Source organism: Pteropus medius, unplaced genomic scaffold (genome assembly GCF_902729225.1).
Source record: "Pteropus medius unplaced genomic scaffold, Ma_sr-lr_union100, whole genome shotgun sequence".
NCBI classification, from domain to species: domain Eukaryota; kingdom Metazoa; phylum Chordata; class Mammalia; order Chiroptera; family Pteropodidae; genus Pteropus; species Pteropus medius.
The window spans coordinates 6,593,095-6,609,002 of NW_024354503.1; the positions used below are offsets into that span (position 1 = coordinate 6,593,095).

The window sequence follows — 15,908 nt, forward strand, 5'->3', positions numbered from 1 at the left end:
GATGTGCAGCTTGTTGTCCACCTCGGTGTCAACCTGGGGACCTGCCCCAGGCTTCGAATAGATCCTCCTGGGGAGAGGATCTCTTAACCACTGCCCACCAATTCTCCCTCTCCTCTTAACCCCCATCCCCCAAGTGACTGCCAAGCTCCAGCCAGAACATGGCTGTCTCTACCTTAAAGACTCCCTGGCTATCCCCAAATGTCGGTATCTCTCCCCAGCCTACCTGTGCTGGTTTTAACTTACCATTTAAAGCCTTCCACAATTTGATCTCATGATCCACTCTGTGCTCCAAATATACCATATCATTTTCTGCTCCCAGAGCACACATTCACTATTCTAATTCCAGGACTTTGTTGTAGGCTGTTTCTCCACCTGGAATGCCCATTTCCATTTTCATATAGTAAGTTCATCTTTAAAAGTCTACCTGGAAGGTCATCTCCTCCAGGCAGTCTTCCCTAATCTCTCAGAGGGGATCCTCTCCTCTCTCTAGGCTCTGGGTATATAGTTGCTTTAGGGCCATCATACAACAGGAATGTCCATTATGTATGGAGAGCAACTCTAGGTTTACAAATGTCTTTCTCTTCTAGTATTCCAGAGTCAGGAGAGGCAGGCAGGATAAGTACCATTACTTCATTTAACTGATGAGGAGACAAGCTAGGAGAGAAATATGACTGGTCAGGTCACATGCCCTATAAATAGTGGAATCAGGATTCAAACCCTTAACAGATTCCAGACACACCCCCTGCCTCAGGCCTCTGTCTACCATTCCTTGTGGCCTGGTCTTGTGACTCTCTTCCCTTCTTAGACTGAGCAGGGTATTGGTCAGTTTTTAATAGTACGCTCAATAAAGTTTTGTTGAAGGAACAGAGGCTATAGTTTTGGCCCTTCTCCCTTTGCCCCCAGCCAGTCTCCTGGCCTCTTTATCAGCCAACTCAAGACTCAATCACCCAATCGAAGCTGGTGGCAGTGTTCAGGCTCTGGAAGGATAAGAATTTGGCTGGAGGCCCAGGCAACTCAGGGGAGGAGGGGGAGACACAAACAGGTTCCTTCCCCTGCCCCCAAACTTATCAGTTCCCCCACAGGCCCCAGGAAAACTGGGTGCTCAGCCTAAGGGGAAGACCTGCCTCTTGCTTGTCACTTTCATTCCCTTCATTGCTTAAGAGCTGTGTGACCTTGGGCTGTCACTTCTACTCTCTGAGTCTCACACCCTCTTCAGAATATTTTTTTGGTTGTGAGGATTAAATGACATCAAATGAGAGAATGCATGTTAAAATAGTAGTGATTACTAAATGTGAGTTGTCTCCTCTGGAAGTCTTCTCTCACAGGGAGCATCTCAGGTAGCAAGTTGCTCCCTATAATCTGGGGAGGGAGGTAGAGACTTCACAGGCAGAGGCAGTAGGGTTGGGGCCCTGAAGTTCAAGCAGCAACAGAACCCTACAGTGACCAACAAAGCCATGTTCACCCATATGAGTACATAAGTCTCCTCAACAAGAAACACAGGCAGCCTGGACGGAGAGGTCCCTGGGGCCAGGAAGAGCTCTCTAGGTCTCAGGGCCTGGAGCTCAGAGGTGGTGGTGGTGGGGAACCTGTTTATATGACACAGAGAGACAGACACAAACAGTCACACCCCCTATGTAAACTCACCAACATGGACACATCCTCATACGCACAGATGCACCACCCCCCATATACACAAATACACAGAGATCAAAGACAGAAGATCATGATCACAAACACACTTCCAGAAGTACTCTTCATGCACAAACTAAGAAATAGAGCCCTCCCTGGTCACCCCCAACACGCACACATTCACAGGAACACACTCTTATCAGGCCAGGCAGGCGCTGGCAATGCTGAGTCACCCCCTCGCAGCTTAGCCCAACGGAGCCAGAGGCATGTGTCCTCCTCAGTCAAGGAGGGGGAGGGGCCTGCGGCATCATCCCAGCCGAGTCCCTGGCACTGCAGGGATTGAAGATGAGAGTCAATGCAGGGAGCAGGAAAGGAAAACCCCATTTTCAGAGGATAAATCAAGGCATTCACAGCCTCCTCTCTCCTGGGTGCATGAATACATGCTGGAACGAATGAAAAAATAATACTAGATCTATTAGTGGGTATTTGCATATGTATTTTTATGTACTCTCATTTAATTTTTGCAACAGTTCTATATACAGTTGGGGCTATTATTAGTTCCATTCTACTCCAGAGGGGAAGTGATTTGCCCAAAGGTAAAAAGCTGTTAAAATATAGAGCCCCAGACTCAGTTGCCATCAAATCCCACAGTCTTAACCACTGGGCAATACTACCTGGTGGGCTGGTGAGAATGCGGGCAAGGTAAAGGTGTGTCAATATGCATGAGAGCCTGGGGGTGTGTGTCAGCTTTTCCTGTGGGGTCCACTGGGCTAGGGACTGAAAGGATCTCAAATGTCCAGATTTCTGGTTAAAGGAACTAAAGTTTTGCTGGTGTTTTGGAGCCTACCCAGCTATATCAGAAAGTGTCCCCCAGACCCAGGAGTTCAGTGAGACCCTCCTCTGTGAGACTGTGAGCTTCTTAGAGGCAGGGACCAGGGCCCTGAAACCTAAAACAAGACCTGACTCAGAGAAGGATTCAGTGAATTTGGGGGGCAATACATGAATTTATGACCTTGATGTAACATTGACATCAGTAATCACAATAAATATACTTTTGGATGCTTACCTGGTGACTAGCACTATTCTCAGTACTTTACATGGATTATTTCATTTAATTTTTACAACAGCCCTTGAGAGAAATACTTTTACTAACCCCATTTACAGAGAAAGAAACTGGCTTGGGGAGGTTTAGTAGCTCACCCAAAATAATGTACCATTACTAAGTGGAAACATTGGAGATTGAGCCCCAAGCAGTCTGATTTCAGACCCCATCTAATAGGAAGACCACTGGAAGGGAAGTCACTTGTTCACAGTGGGCCTCAGTTGTCCCCATTTCCGCTACCCCCAAAAGAGATTAGCTCTCCACGGCTCTCTACCTGAAATATTCTATGATTCCGTGATTCCTCTTTATGAAAGAGGAATTAGGTTTGTTCTCTGTGGGTAGAAATTCTAGATGGCAGATTTGGCCTTAACTTTAGAGCTTTTGAAGTTTTGGGAGGGTTTTAAAATGACACCAGCCTGGGATGGTGTCATTGGAGTTATGTGAGCACATAACTCAGAAATGAGGTGGAGGGGAGAGGACTTGGACAAGTGACCATGTAAGCCCCTTCCAGCACTGATGGGAAGAACTAGCTGGAGGAGAAAGTCTCTGAGAAGAGTGGCAAGATTGGGGATAAGAGAAACCAGAACCCACATTTACTGAATGTCACCCACTGTGTGCCAGATCTATGTTTGGCACTTAACTTATATTGCTAATTCTCAGGAAGAAGACACTATAAGATTTATGGCTGAATAAACTGAGTTTCAGAGAAGTGACTTGCTCATGGGGATGTGAAGTACAGCATAGGGAATATAGTCAATAATATTGTAATAACTATGTATAGTGCTAGGTGGGTACTAGACTAATCCTGGGATCACTTCATAAATTATATGAATGTCTAACCACTATGCTGAACACCTGAAACTAATATAAAATAATACTGAATGTCAACTCTAACTGAAAAATAAAAATTAAAAAGAGAAGTGACTTGTTCAAGGTCACACAGAACAAAATGGTGAGCAGGTGATCTAGGTGAGTCTGGTCAGAGTCACTTCCCTAGGTTCCTTATGAGCAACTCCCCTTCTACTCCCTTCCTGCCCTTAGGGGTAGCACCACGTGACAAATTGCATCATACTTTTGCCATTTGACATCAGAGACCACACCAGCCAATTCAGGAGCTCCTTGCTTAACCCTCTCCTCACCCGACCCGGCTTGCCTAGAGCTGGGCGTAGGGGTCCAGCCGCACCTGCAGCCCCCGCCCCTTCCCGGCTGCGACGCTCCCACTCCTCGGCCAAGTCCTCCCTCCGATTGGCAGTTGTATGCACCAATCAGAAGGCCTCCCGAGTCAGGGGCGGAGCCTCACGCCAGAGTTGCCCTGTCAGTGCAGGTGGAGGCCCCCGGCAGGGCAAAGTGGCTGGAACCTCTTAAAGGGCGAGAACTGCGAAGAGCTAGAACGCGGCCCGGCCCGTCCAGGTCCCCGCCCTGTCCGGCCCAGGTGAGCCTGGACTGCCCCGGGGGCGATCCTGGGTCCCCAGGAGAGACGGGGTGAGAGACAGAAGGGCCCACTCCCAAGGACCTGAGCGGTCCCGGTAGGGGAGAGACCAAGGTCCAAGGGTCGGGGGAGGGAAGTCTAGGGGCCCCAGGTTCCAAGGTCCGAACTGAGGGTTCAGAGGGTCCTGGGCGTCTCAAAGTTCAGGGTGCGGGAAAGGGCATCGACAACAGAAGAGGAGGTCCGGGAGCTCCGGTCCGGAGCTGGACGCTTGCTGCTGGCGGTCCGGCCGGTCCCGGGCCTGTCTGAGGCAAGGGTCCCGGGGTTAGGTTCCCGCGGGGTGGGGGGGAGTTGGGGGTGGCGGGGGACGGGGGACGGGTTTCCGCGGAGTGGTGCAGTCCAAGGTCCACCCCCCAACCCCGCCCTGTCTGCCCCGCAAGCTCCTGCAGCGAGCTGGCGGGCGGGCAGGCAGGCGGCGCTCAGCGGGAGGGGGCACCCAAGCCCGGAGCCCCGCGCTCCGCTCTGGCCCTTACGTAACTGACTTTGAGTTTCCGGACTGCGGGACCAGGCTCTGCCCTACACACTCCCTTCCAGGTTTGGTCTAGGGACTTCCCTCTGCCTCTGGTCTCCCCGGTCTTTCTGTCGGTTTCAGATTCCTGCTTGCTCTCAATCCCTGAGTCCCTGTGTCTCTCTCATCTCTTGTCTCTATGTAGCCTAGTCTCTCCTTATCCCTGTCTTTCCCCTAGAGTTTTCTCACCTTCACCTACACTTTCTGGCAGATACCACCTCTTGAGGGTAGAACCGGAACGGAGTTCTCCCCTCCAGCAAACTGGAGGCAGGGACTTGTCTAGACAGACCCCAGCCCAAGGGGAGAGGGGAAGTCTATCTTGGAAGGGTTAGGGGAGGTTATTCCAAGAACCACAGCTTCCCCTGGGAGAGAGTGGCTGACTGGAGGCAGCCTCTTCTCTGCTTCTCTCCTTCTGGAGACCTTTGTCCAGAAGGAGAAGGCTTGGGGAGACCCTGGCAAGGCCTGGGGCTCAGGGCACCTGGGAGCCCCTCTAAGAACTGCCTGATCATATCCTCAGCTACTGAAGGGGAGAGGGAAGGGCCAGGGCACTGGCACAGAACCCATGAGGTTTCAGCAAGCTTCCCACCTTCACTCCAGTTACAGGCCTGGGGGCTGGTCTTGGCAGGAGGCTGGGGTGGGGAGGAGATCAGCTGGAGGAATCCAGAGGACTTTTGCATGGGGGGAGGGGGGAAGGGAGAAGGTGGAGATAGAAGGAACAGACTATCAGGTTTAAGGAGCACCTACTGAGATCGCCCCCTGCCTTCAAGGCCTTTCTGCATGTCGGAAAGACACCTCGGAAATAACTCCTGTACCCTGCTACTGTCGGGTGCATGTAATCAAGGTGTTATAGCAGTCATCATGAGGTGGGAATTAATTCTGACTAGGAAGTAGGGAGGAGAGACTATGCAGAGGGAGATGGAAGCTTTAAGAAGAAGGGAATCCAGAAGCTCTAGAAAGTAGAGAGGAGAGAGGGAAGGGGACATCCCATGTCCCGTAGGCTTTGCATGCAACAGAACTGGGTTCAGATCCTGATCCTGCCACTTCCTTGCTGTATGATGGTATTGCATGAGTCATTTCAGAGAACCATGGGACTCTCTGAGTCCCAGGTTCTTTCTTAGTCAATAATCCAGAGCTTACAGGCCTTAGCAGAATCAAATGAGGTAAGGAATATGTAGCGACCAGAATGGTAGCTGGTCTGGGACCAGGCCCATGGGGGTGTTTAAAGAAGGCAATGGAGTGGGGAAGCCCTGAGATTTCCTCTGTTTATATAGGAGAGTCAGGCAGGGCCTGCCAGGTCCTAGCAATGTGGGATGCAGGTGGAGCGCCTGGGTGTGTGAATGATACTCAGTGAGGCAAGGAGGTCCACACCCGTCTGTCTGCTGATCCACCCATCCCTGCACTCTCTAGAACAAGCTGGCTTCCCTCCTGTAAGCCCAGGTGCCAATAGCAGCTCCCAGGGCTCCCAGGCTGCCCCACCCCCTAAGCCAGTGAGGTGGGGCTAGTAGCAGGGCAGGTCCAACACCCCCTCTGCAGAGTGGACCCTGGCCAGAAGCCTGGCTGGTGTGCTGGGCAGGAACATCCCAGCCTGGCTGGGAAGCTGCTGATGCTGTAAAGGCCTCTGGAGGCCCAGAGCTCTGCTGGCTGGTGTCAGGCCCAGTTTATGGGACCTGGGCTGCAGGTGAGACAGAGGCTGGGATGGGAGTGAAGAAGGGAGATATAAGGAGAGACTTCTGGAGGGGAACCCTGAGCAAAGCTGTGAAACCAGAGAGGAACTTCATGAGGTTACTCTCTAAGCCTTTCCTGAGTACCTAGTGTGTGTTATATACAGGTTTGCTAGCCACAGGGCTAAACAGGACACCCATGAAGGACTCACCATAGATGTCATGGTGAGCTGAGATTTGCTAGAGGTTTGCAGAGCGAATATTTGTGATAGTTCCCTGGGGGTGGGGCACTCGAATTTCCCCAGGGCCTGAGATTCTGATGTTTATTAAAGGGGGCAGGATTCCACTCCCCGATAGTCTATGGGCCACTTTTTCTCCCTGGGTCTCAGTTTGTTTTTCTGTGACATGAAAGGGGAAGATGAGCCTAGAGTCTCTAAAGGTCTTCCAGCATCCATTACTATAGTCTCCAAGACCTAGATTGGGACTTAGTCCACCCCCTACCCTCACCCCACATGAGGAAGAGGGGAGAAAATGGGGACAAGGGTAAGGCTGAGTGTTATGGGCCTCTAAGCCCTGTTCTTGGCCTGTGTTCTAAAAGCATAATTAGAGCTGCACTTACTGTGCATGGAGCTCTGTGATAAGCCTTTAATATGCAGCATTAACTAATGTCATTCTTACAACCTCATAAGGGTATAGGTATTATCCCTGTTTCACAGGAGTTCAGGGAGGTGAATCAGCTCGACCAAAGTCACACAGCTTGAAAGTGGCTGGACTGGGACTTGAAACTAGGTGTATTTGACTTCATAATTCAGACCCGCTAAAAGGGAAAACCTCCATCCAACAGGTAATGCCCCTTACCTGTGGATCCTTCCTGATGCCTGCTGAGTGAGCTTGGAGCTCTGGGATATTCAGGCAAAGGAGCTGGGGGACAGGTTGTGCCAGTGCCCACTGGCCCCAGGAAGGGGGGAAAGGAGTGGGGGGAGCAAACTGTGGGTCAGGGCCCCACTGGAAGTTTCCCCAGAGGGCCTGCCCAACTTGACTACTGTCCAGGTGCAAGAGCTGGGCACTAAAAGGCAACCTTAATTAGGTGGCTAACTTTGGACTTCAGTTTCTCCATTTGTAAAACTTGGATTTTAGTAGTTGAGTGCAGACATTCCTTGGTCTGTGGCTGAAGTCAGCGATGGGGTAGAAGGTTAGAGGCGGGGTTCTGGATATCAGTGTCTGAGCCTGTTTGAGTTTGGGTCAGGAGCAGCTTGGATCCTAGGCTGGCTGTTTGACAGCTATTTCAGATGAAAGAACTGAGGTTGGAGAGGTTCAAAAGCTGTCTGGAGCTGTGCAGCTAGTGTCGCAGAGCCTGAAGGGAAAAAAGCAAAGGAAGACCCGGAGAACAAAATCCTGGCAGATGCCCGTTGTAGTCTTGGCTTCACCACTTAACTAGGCTTGGAGATATGAAGTAAGGTGCCCAGGAATGCGGAAAGGAGTCCCTTCACCCCACTGTCCTCATCTGTAAAATGGGAATGGTAATAATTTCGCCTTGTCCACTTCCTGGGTTATCGTGAAGGTCAAAGGAGATGAGGCATTTGTAGAGTCAGGTGAGAATGTGGGTACTGGTTATTTTTCAGCCCAAAGCTGCAGTTCTGGGTGTGTGTTGTCGGGAGAGGGCACTCTGACAGCCCCTCTGCTGAGATGCTTTACCCTGGGGATATTTGGAGAACAGCTCTAAGAATGTCACCACCACTTATTGAATAGTTACCATATGCCAGGCACCGGGCTCAGAGCTTCATCTCTCATTGTCTCCTTTAATCCCTACCTTGTCAGGTAGGTGGTGGCCTGACACTAGGTCCCTCTAAAACCTATGCCTACTGTCATTTCCTGTAGCTAACACCAATGGACAGTTTATTATGTGCTAAACATTGTGCAAATGTTTTACATATATTAGCTCATTGAATCCTCACAACACCCTTGGAGGTGGGTACTAATGCTGTCTCCATTTTACAGATGAATAATTGGAACACAGAGAAGTTAAGAAATGGGCCCAAAGTCACAAAGGTAGTGAATGGTAGGGCCAGGGTTTGAACTCAAGTTCTTAAGTTTCCTCCTCGAAGCACTCATCGCAATTGTAATTCAGTTAATATTTATGTGATTGCCTCTTCACTGCACTGTAGGCTCCATGAGGGCAGGGACCATATTTGTCTTCTTCATACTGTATCCTCAACACCTGGCACGCAGTAGGTGCTCAGTTAATATTTGTCCATAGGGATCCTACTGCCTCTAGTGGGCTGAGCCCTGGGAGGCCTCATGAGCTTGGGTGGATTATCAGATTATCAGATTGCTGACTATGGGTATCTGCCCCAGCAGAGCCCCAGAGGCAGAAGGAAGCCAGGGTTTCACCCTTGGCCCAGGCCCAGGCTGAAGAGGGGCCCCAAAGAGCTTGTTTGTTGGTTGTGCTTGTGTCTCACTGCTGTCCTTTGCTTTTATGTGCCACCGTGGTGATGGCTTCATGGTTCCTCCCTGACTGGCTGTATGACCATGATGGCTGCTTCTGGGTGAGTACTGGTTTGGTTAAATGATGCCCACATGGGCTCGATTCTAATACATGTCCTGTGGCTCTGGGGCCACTAGGAGGTGTAACGGGAGGCCCAGTGGTGGGGGTGGAAGAACTGAGGGAGGGCGCTCTGTGAAGTTAGGATCCCGCCACAACCAGCTGACTTCTCTCTAGATGCTTAACACACTGATGTGATTTTTGGGTCACATGACACAATGCAAAGGTCTTTGGGGCCAGACTGGTCTGGAATAGAATCCTTATTCTGCTGCATGTAGGTGGGTGGGTCTTTGCATCTCAGTGTTTCATCTGCAGAGTGGAAACATTAACACCTAACTGACACAGATATCTTTGTTCTTTTCTTCATGTAAACCCCATGAGGGCAGGGATTTTTGTTCATCAGTTCACTGTTGTATCTCCAGCACCTAGAATATAGTGTCATGTCATAGGCACTCAATAGATATTTCTGAACGAATGAACGTATTTATTCATTTGGCGTCACTATGTCCCATCAGTGTGCTTTGTACTGGATTAAGTGGCTAATGGATATAAAGTGCTCAGCATCTCAGTGGCTGATGAATGTGGGTTTCCTCTTTCTCACTAAACTGAGAGTTCCTTGGTGGAGGGCAGGGCTCTATAGGGCAGGGCGTCCTTTGAATTGAGTGTGAGGCCAAGTACCAAGCCCTTCAATCAGCAGAGAGACTCAGGGGCTCTGCTTAGAACTGGGGAGGGAAAGGCAGAGCCTCTAGGTTTCATCAGAAGAGAGGGGCAGCTGGGGAGGTCTGGGGCTGAAGGTGGGAGGGGTGAGGAGGGATTCTGCCTCCCAATACTGCCATCGTCCTAGCTGTATGACCTTGGACAAGTCATTAACTTCTCTGAGTCTTGGAGACCTCATATGCGACATACATATCATAGCACTTCGTCCACATTGGTGGGTGCGGGAAGGAGCCAAGGAAAAGTGCCAACCCAGGGCCCCGCATGATAATCGTTGGCTTCCTCCCAGTCCTGGGCTCATTCTGGGAGGGGACTAAGTAAAACGTCTCTCTCTTTTGGCTCCTTTTTCCTACTTTTAACTTCCCACCCAGCTGGGACTAGAATCTAGGAGTCAGGAGTTTAGACACTTTAGCAGGCTGGCCAGGGCCCTGGGATAAGGTCTGGACTCTGCCCAGTGTAGACATAGCTCAGTGGAAGTCCCAGCTTGGTCATTTTTTTTTTTTTTTTTTTTTTTGCTGTGTGACTCGATTAAGTAACCCATCTTCTCTGGGCCTAGGTTACCTCACCTATTAAATAGGGTTAATAAAGCCTATTTCCCTTGAGGAATTATTTAATGAGCAAATGGGTGGTTTAGGCATTATTATTGCTATTACCATTTGCATCTGGCTGAAGAAGCTCCAAGGTGAGCCCTGGAGAATGACATCCCATGTTGACCTAGGGATCTTGAGAATCTCTAGTCATCATATATATTATTGCCATTTATTGCATATCTCATATGCTGGGCTTGTTGTTTATGCTATTTTAGATATGTTATCTCATCTAGTCCCCCTAGTGACCTGGCATTATGGCCCCCACTTTATGAATGAGGGAACTGGTGCTGAATCAAGTGAGTTATGCAGAGTTATATCATTATTTAGGCGTGGAGCTGGGGATCAGACCTAAGTCTGCTCAATCTAAGGCCCAAATTCTTAGTGTGAAACTCTCTTACCTCCCCTAAGGAGGCAGAGACTGTATTTGAGTCATCTCTGTCCATCTCCAATGCCCAGCACAGGGCTGATGGGAGCTACTGTATTGTTTGCTAAATGATTAGATTTCACACACACACACACACACACACACACACACACACACACACACACACACACACACCCCCCACCCTCCCCAGGACTGCTTCTCTAAGAGTTTTGAAGAGAAGAAACAACAGAAAGCAGGGGAAAGTGAGATACTATAGTGGTTAAGAGTCAGACAAACCTGGCTATGAATCCTGTATCTATTGCTTACTTGTTTTGTGACCTTGGGCAAGATATTTAACCTCTTGGAGCCTTAGTTTCCTTACTTGTAAAATGGGTATAATAAAAGAACTTACCTACCTCCTAGATCCTAGAGAGGTCTTATGAGGATTAAATAATGCATATGAGGTACATGGTAAGTATTCAATGACAGTAATTATTATTGTTATTATTATAGTTATAATTATGAGAATTATTTTGGGATTACAAAGATATCTTGGGACAGAGGAGACCAGGTCTGGGAGGGGTGTGCTGGAGATAGGCAGGTAGCAACCTAGTCTGACAGGTTTTGAAAGGTACCTATAAGGTAAAGGGAGGGAGGAGACCTCTTAGAAGGTCATCTAGTCATCTGCTTTCACTAACACTCACTCTGTGACAGGGCATGGGACGCAGATGAATCTGTGGTGTCTCTGCCTCCTACCTCCTCAGGAGCTCGGTCTAGTTTTGGGGAGGACACAAAAACTACCAGCTCCACTTTTGATACATGTACTGACATGTGAACTGTGAATATCATCTCAGGCAAAGACCAGGTGAAAGGGCATTCCTAATTGAAGGAACTGCTTTGCCAAGGTACAGAGTCATGACCTGCACTCAGGGGACTGCAGCTGAAGAGACAGGCTCAGGAGAGTTGGGGAACTTGACCCAGAGGCAGTGGGGAGCCATTGGATATTAAGCAGGGGAATGACATGGTTAGGCTTGTATTTTGGGAGGATTGCTTGTCGTGGAGGACAAATGGGAGGGGAGGAGCAGAGGAGGCAAGTTTCCAGGTGAAAGATGCTGAGACATTGAGCCATGGGATGGGGAACAGTGGTGTGGATGTGAGGTCTGTTTAGGAGGCAGAGCCAGCAGGATGTGATATTGGACTGCAGTGGGCAGGCAGGAGAGTAAAGAGGTGAGATGTGAGATCTTGGGGTCTGGGGAGGTGATAGGGTCTGCTGGGGTCTTCAGCTGGGGGACGTATCTGGGAGGAGGAACCAGAGCTGGGTTTAGGGGTAAAAGCCACTTGTCTGCTCCTTGCTATCTTGTGCCTTAATTCCCCCAGGCAGCAGCTATGTCTGAGCTGGACGCTGGGGCAAGGCCTCTGGCCACCAGGGCCCATGCTCCCGACTCCTACCTTGGGAGTCCCTTGTGGTGGCTCTGGCAGGTCTGGCAGAGAGGACAGCTCTTTGGGGTGGGGGTCAGACAGAGGCCCCTGAATTCTGGACCTACCAGTATCACTGAATGTCTGCATCACCTCTGAAGTCACTTTCTCTCTTACGTTCCTTTTCCTTGTCTTGAGAGTGAGGATAAGAAAACCTGTTTTGCCTGCCTCAAAGATTCAATGATAAAATGCAATTAGAGATAACAATTATTTATTGAGCACTGACTGTGTACTATGTTCTGGGGGACACAAAGATGACTCAGATAGGGTTCCTACTTCTCAGGAAGCATGAAACACTTCAGAACAAGCTCAGCTGAGCAGGTGGTTAACTCTTTCTAGGCATCAGGGGAAGAAATAGCTAAGCTGGGATATGAAGGATGAATAAGAGCTCTCTAGGTGGGCAGTGGCGAGAACAAATTTCTAGGCATAGGGAATAGCATGTATGAAGGCTTGAACTCATATAATGTGCTCAAGGTACATAAGGACTGTAGTTCGGTGTGGCTGGAGCATAAATGGGGAGGTAGGTGGTGATGACAGTAGGTGGTGATGGCAGCTGAGGTTGGACAAGGAAGCAGGGCCTACGTCATGCAGGGCTTTGAAGATAGTCACTTTAGAGATGATCACTTGCTTCCCTCTCCTTCCTACACCCTCACAGCTGCCTGTCCTCCTCCCTGAACTGCCGGGGCCCTTTCTGCCCTGCTCCTCCCTCATCTCTCCTTGTCTCCTTCTCACCCCTACTCTAGTCAAACCCAGTGGCTGCGTCTCTGAGGAATCAACAACCTGGGTTCCCTGCCAACTCTGCCACTTACTTATAAGTGGCGTGGCCTGCAGTCATTTGCCCTTTCTGAACCTCAGTTTCTACCTCAGTGAAATGGAGACAGCAGGCCTTCCTCACAGTGAAGGGCAGAGGTTTCAATGAAATAATCCCTACAAATGGCCTTGCACAAGTAATGGGCACCTATAAAAAAGATTGTATCATCGTGATTCAGACTGCTGAGTCTCCTTGGTCCCACCTACTGCTTCCTCTGCCTCTCCTGGCAGCCCAAGCTGGTCAACAAAGGAAGGAAAGGATTAAGAAACCAGCCCAAACCTCCAGAGGGGGCCTGGCCCACTGCCAGCTTGCTCCCTCCTGCCTTACTCCCCTTGGCCTCAGGCCCAAGGACACTCAGTCTTGAGGCCTGGGCTTCCCCTAACTTCCCATCCTAGGATCCCCTCCCTGGCTAGAGGCCAAAGCCAGCAGAAGCCCTGAAAAGGGGACAAATATTTTTAAAATATGTAGCTTTATTTTTTCCCCCTGGATGCTAGTAATCAGGCCCCTTTTTCCTGGATGACTGGGAGAAGAGCAAGTGTGATGTCCTATATCTGTGGGAGCCCCCGTAGTCTGGGCAGCACTGGATCCCTGAGCCTCCTGGATTTTATAGCAGAGACTGGTGACCAAGTCCCTTTTGGTACAGAGGAGAGAACCTCAAATCAGAGCAGATAGCTGATGGTACAAGGTCACGCAGCAGGAACCTAGGTCTCTGGACCCTTTTCTGCACTGTCACTGACCTATGAATGGGTGTGATGCAGTGACTAATCTTGGCTGTCACTTTACTTCTTTGAGCCTCAGTTTTCCTCTGCTGTAGAACGGGGGTGACTGGCAATAATGTAGATAAAGCACTCAGTCTAGTGCTCAGCACCGTGAATCCTCAATCGTAGGCAGCTACTGTTACTGCTGTTACAATTGCTGCCTCTAAGAACCTTCTCTGCTCTATCTCTTCCCAGTCTAGGGACTTGGAGTTTTGATAGTTTCTTATGGAGCAAATGGCACCTAATAAACAGGTTTTAAAGCCAGAAATTCGTCATCTGCCCTCTGCTCTCTACCTCCTTCCCCTCTCCTGGTTGGCTGAAAGACTCTAGTCTCACCCTCTGCCTGATTTTGGCCCCTGCCCCCAGATTAGGGGTCCCCAACTCTAAGGCCAAGTACCGGTCTGTGGCCTGTTGGGAACCAGGCTACACAGTAGGAGGCAAGAGGTGGGTGAGTGACGTTTCTTTTGTGTTTTCAGCTACTCCCCAGAACTAGCATCAATGCCTCAGCTCCACCTCAGATTATCAGGCATTAGATTCTCATAGGAGCACATGTCCCTGGGGCCAAAAAGGTTGGAGACCGCTGACCCAGACAATCTCTGACCTCCTGGTGCCAAGCCTGCACAGTCTCTCTTCCAGGAGCCACAAAAGAGGACAGTTTTCATTTCTGCAACCTTCTCTGATCAAATGCCACTGCAAACACTTTGATAAAGCAGAATTGAAAAAGTCCTATGTTACCCCAACCTAGACCTAGGGGGAAAAGGTGAACTGTGAGCTTCCTGAAACTATCCTCAGGTTGCTAGGACAACACTAAGACTTTTGCAGCAGCCATAAAGTAGGCCTAGAAGAGAAAACCTGGTGCATAGCCCACAATGTGGTAGAGTGGAAGGAACACCAGACTGAGTTCTGAGTGGCTGCCCCCAGCTCTTCCTGTCCTCTCTGAGCCTCCGGTTTCTGATTTATAAAAGGAAGGGGATGGATTGATGTCAGAGGTTTCTGTTAATGTTATAGGATTAAAAGAAGGGATTTGGGAGCTGACAGACCTCGGTTTAAATCCTAGCCTCACCACTTGCCAGCTGGGGAGCCTCTAGCAAGTTGTTTTACCTCAGTGAACTCTGGTTTTCTCTCTTATAAAATGGGAAAAATAGTAGCACCTTCTCATAGGATTACTTAAAGACTAAATTAGATAATTTGTGGAATGTTCTCAGTCTATAGCTAGTTCTCAGTCTATTCTACATTGGAGTTTTTGTTGTTGTTATTCATGATTAAGTAGAGACAGGAAGAAGAAATCAGTCAAGGCCAGCGAGAAAACAGTTCATTGAGAGGGCAAGGCTTGAGACATGTGCAGGGTGCATTTGTTCATTCATTCACTCAGCAAATATTTAAGATTTGCATAGACAGGACACAGAAAAGAGGAGCAGGGAGGCTGGAGAAAGCTGGAGTCGTATAGACCTGCCTAGTCTACCTGTGTGATATGGGTTAAGTTATTTCTCTTCTTCAGATCTCACCCCCTCATCTGTAAAATGGTCAGAATAATGAGCATAATCCTTACTTCCAGAATTGTCCTAAGGTTTAAGAGAATTCAAATTCACAGTGGATGATCAGTCTATCTGATTCCTTTCCTCTCCCAGCTGTTAATGACTGGAGGTGTGATCTTAGGCAAGCCCTTGAATACGCCAGGCATATTTCCACCCCTGGGCCTTTGCATTTGTTGGTCCTTTGGCCTGGAACACTCTACCCCCAAACACTTTCATGACCCTTCTCTCATCCCCTTAATATTTTTATTTATGTCACCTTCTCAGGCCTTTTTTGAGCATCCTATTTAGTATTATAACACTTCTCCTACCACCATCTTGGCTTATTTTTCTCCATAGTACTTATCACTCTTTGACATACTGTATTTTGTTGAATATTGGTTTATTATTTGTCTCTCCCTGTAGGACTGTACGCTCAGTGATAACAGTGATTTTTGTCTATCTTGTTCAGTGATATAGTCCCTGTACCCAGAAGAGTGTGTGGTTCATAGTAGCTGCTCAATAAATAGTTGTGGATTGAATTAATGAATAAATAAAGCCTCTTCTCTCTGGGTCTACCACTGTGCTGAGAACATAGTAGATTCTCAATAAATAATTATATGAGTGGGTATCATCCTCTCCATTTGTCAGCTAATACTTTGGCTGGGTCCACCCTGAAGCCCTTTTGCTTTCGACATTTTCTGCCAGGGCATCAGTTTCAGTTAGAGTGCCCAAATCTTTTGTTCCTGAGCCTGA

The 15,908-nt window shown here is 49.0% G+C and overlaps 1 protein-coding gene across 22 annotated transcripts in view; it reads left to right on the forward strand.

The window, feature by feature from the left end:
• Window positions 1-4,028: 4,028 nt before the first annotated feature.
• Window positions 4,029-15,908, forward strand: part of EPB41 (erythrocyte membrane protein band 4.1) — a 154,373-nt gene continuing 142,493 nt past the window's right edge. For 6 of the 22 annotated variants that reach the window (XM_039854313.1, XM_039854305.1, XM_039854307.1 and 3 more), the window contains exon 1: window positions 4,034-4,163. The gene's annotated coding sequence lies outside the window, so the exon portion shown is untranslated. Of the gene's footprint in view, window positions 4,214-4,615; window positions 4,752-15,908 lie in introns of those variants that run through there. The other 16 variants (XM_039854324.1, XM_039854328.1, XM_039854326.1 and 13 more) reach the window with 6 other exon arrangements.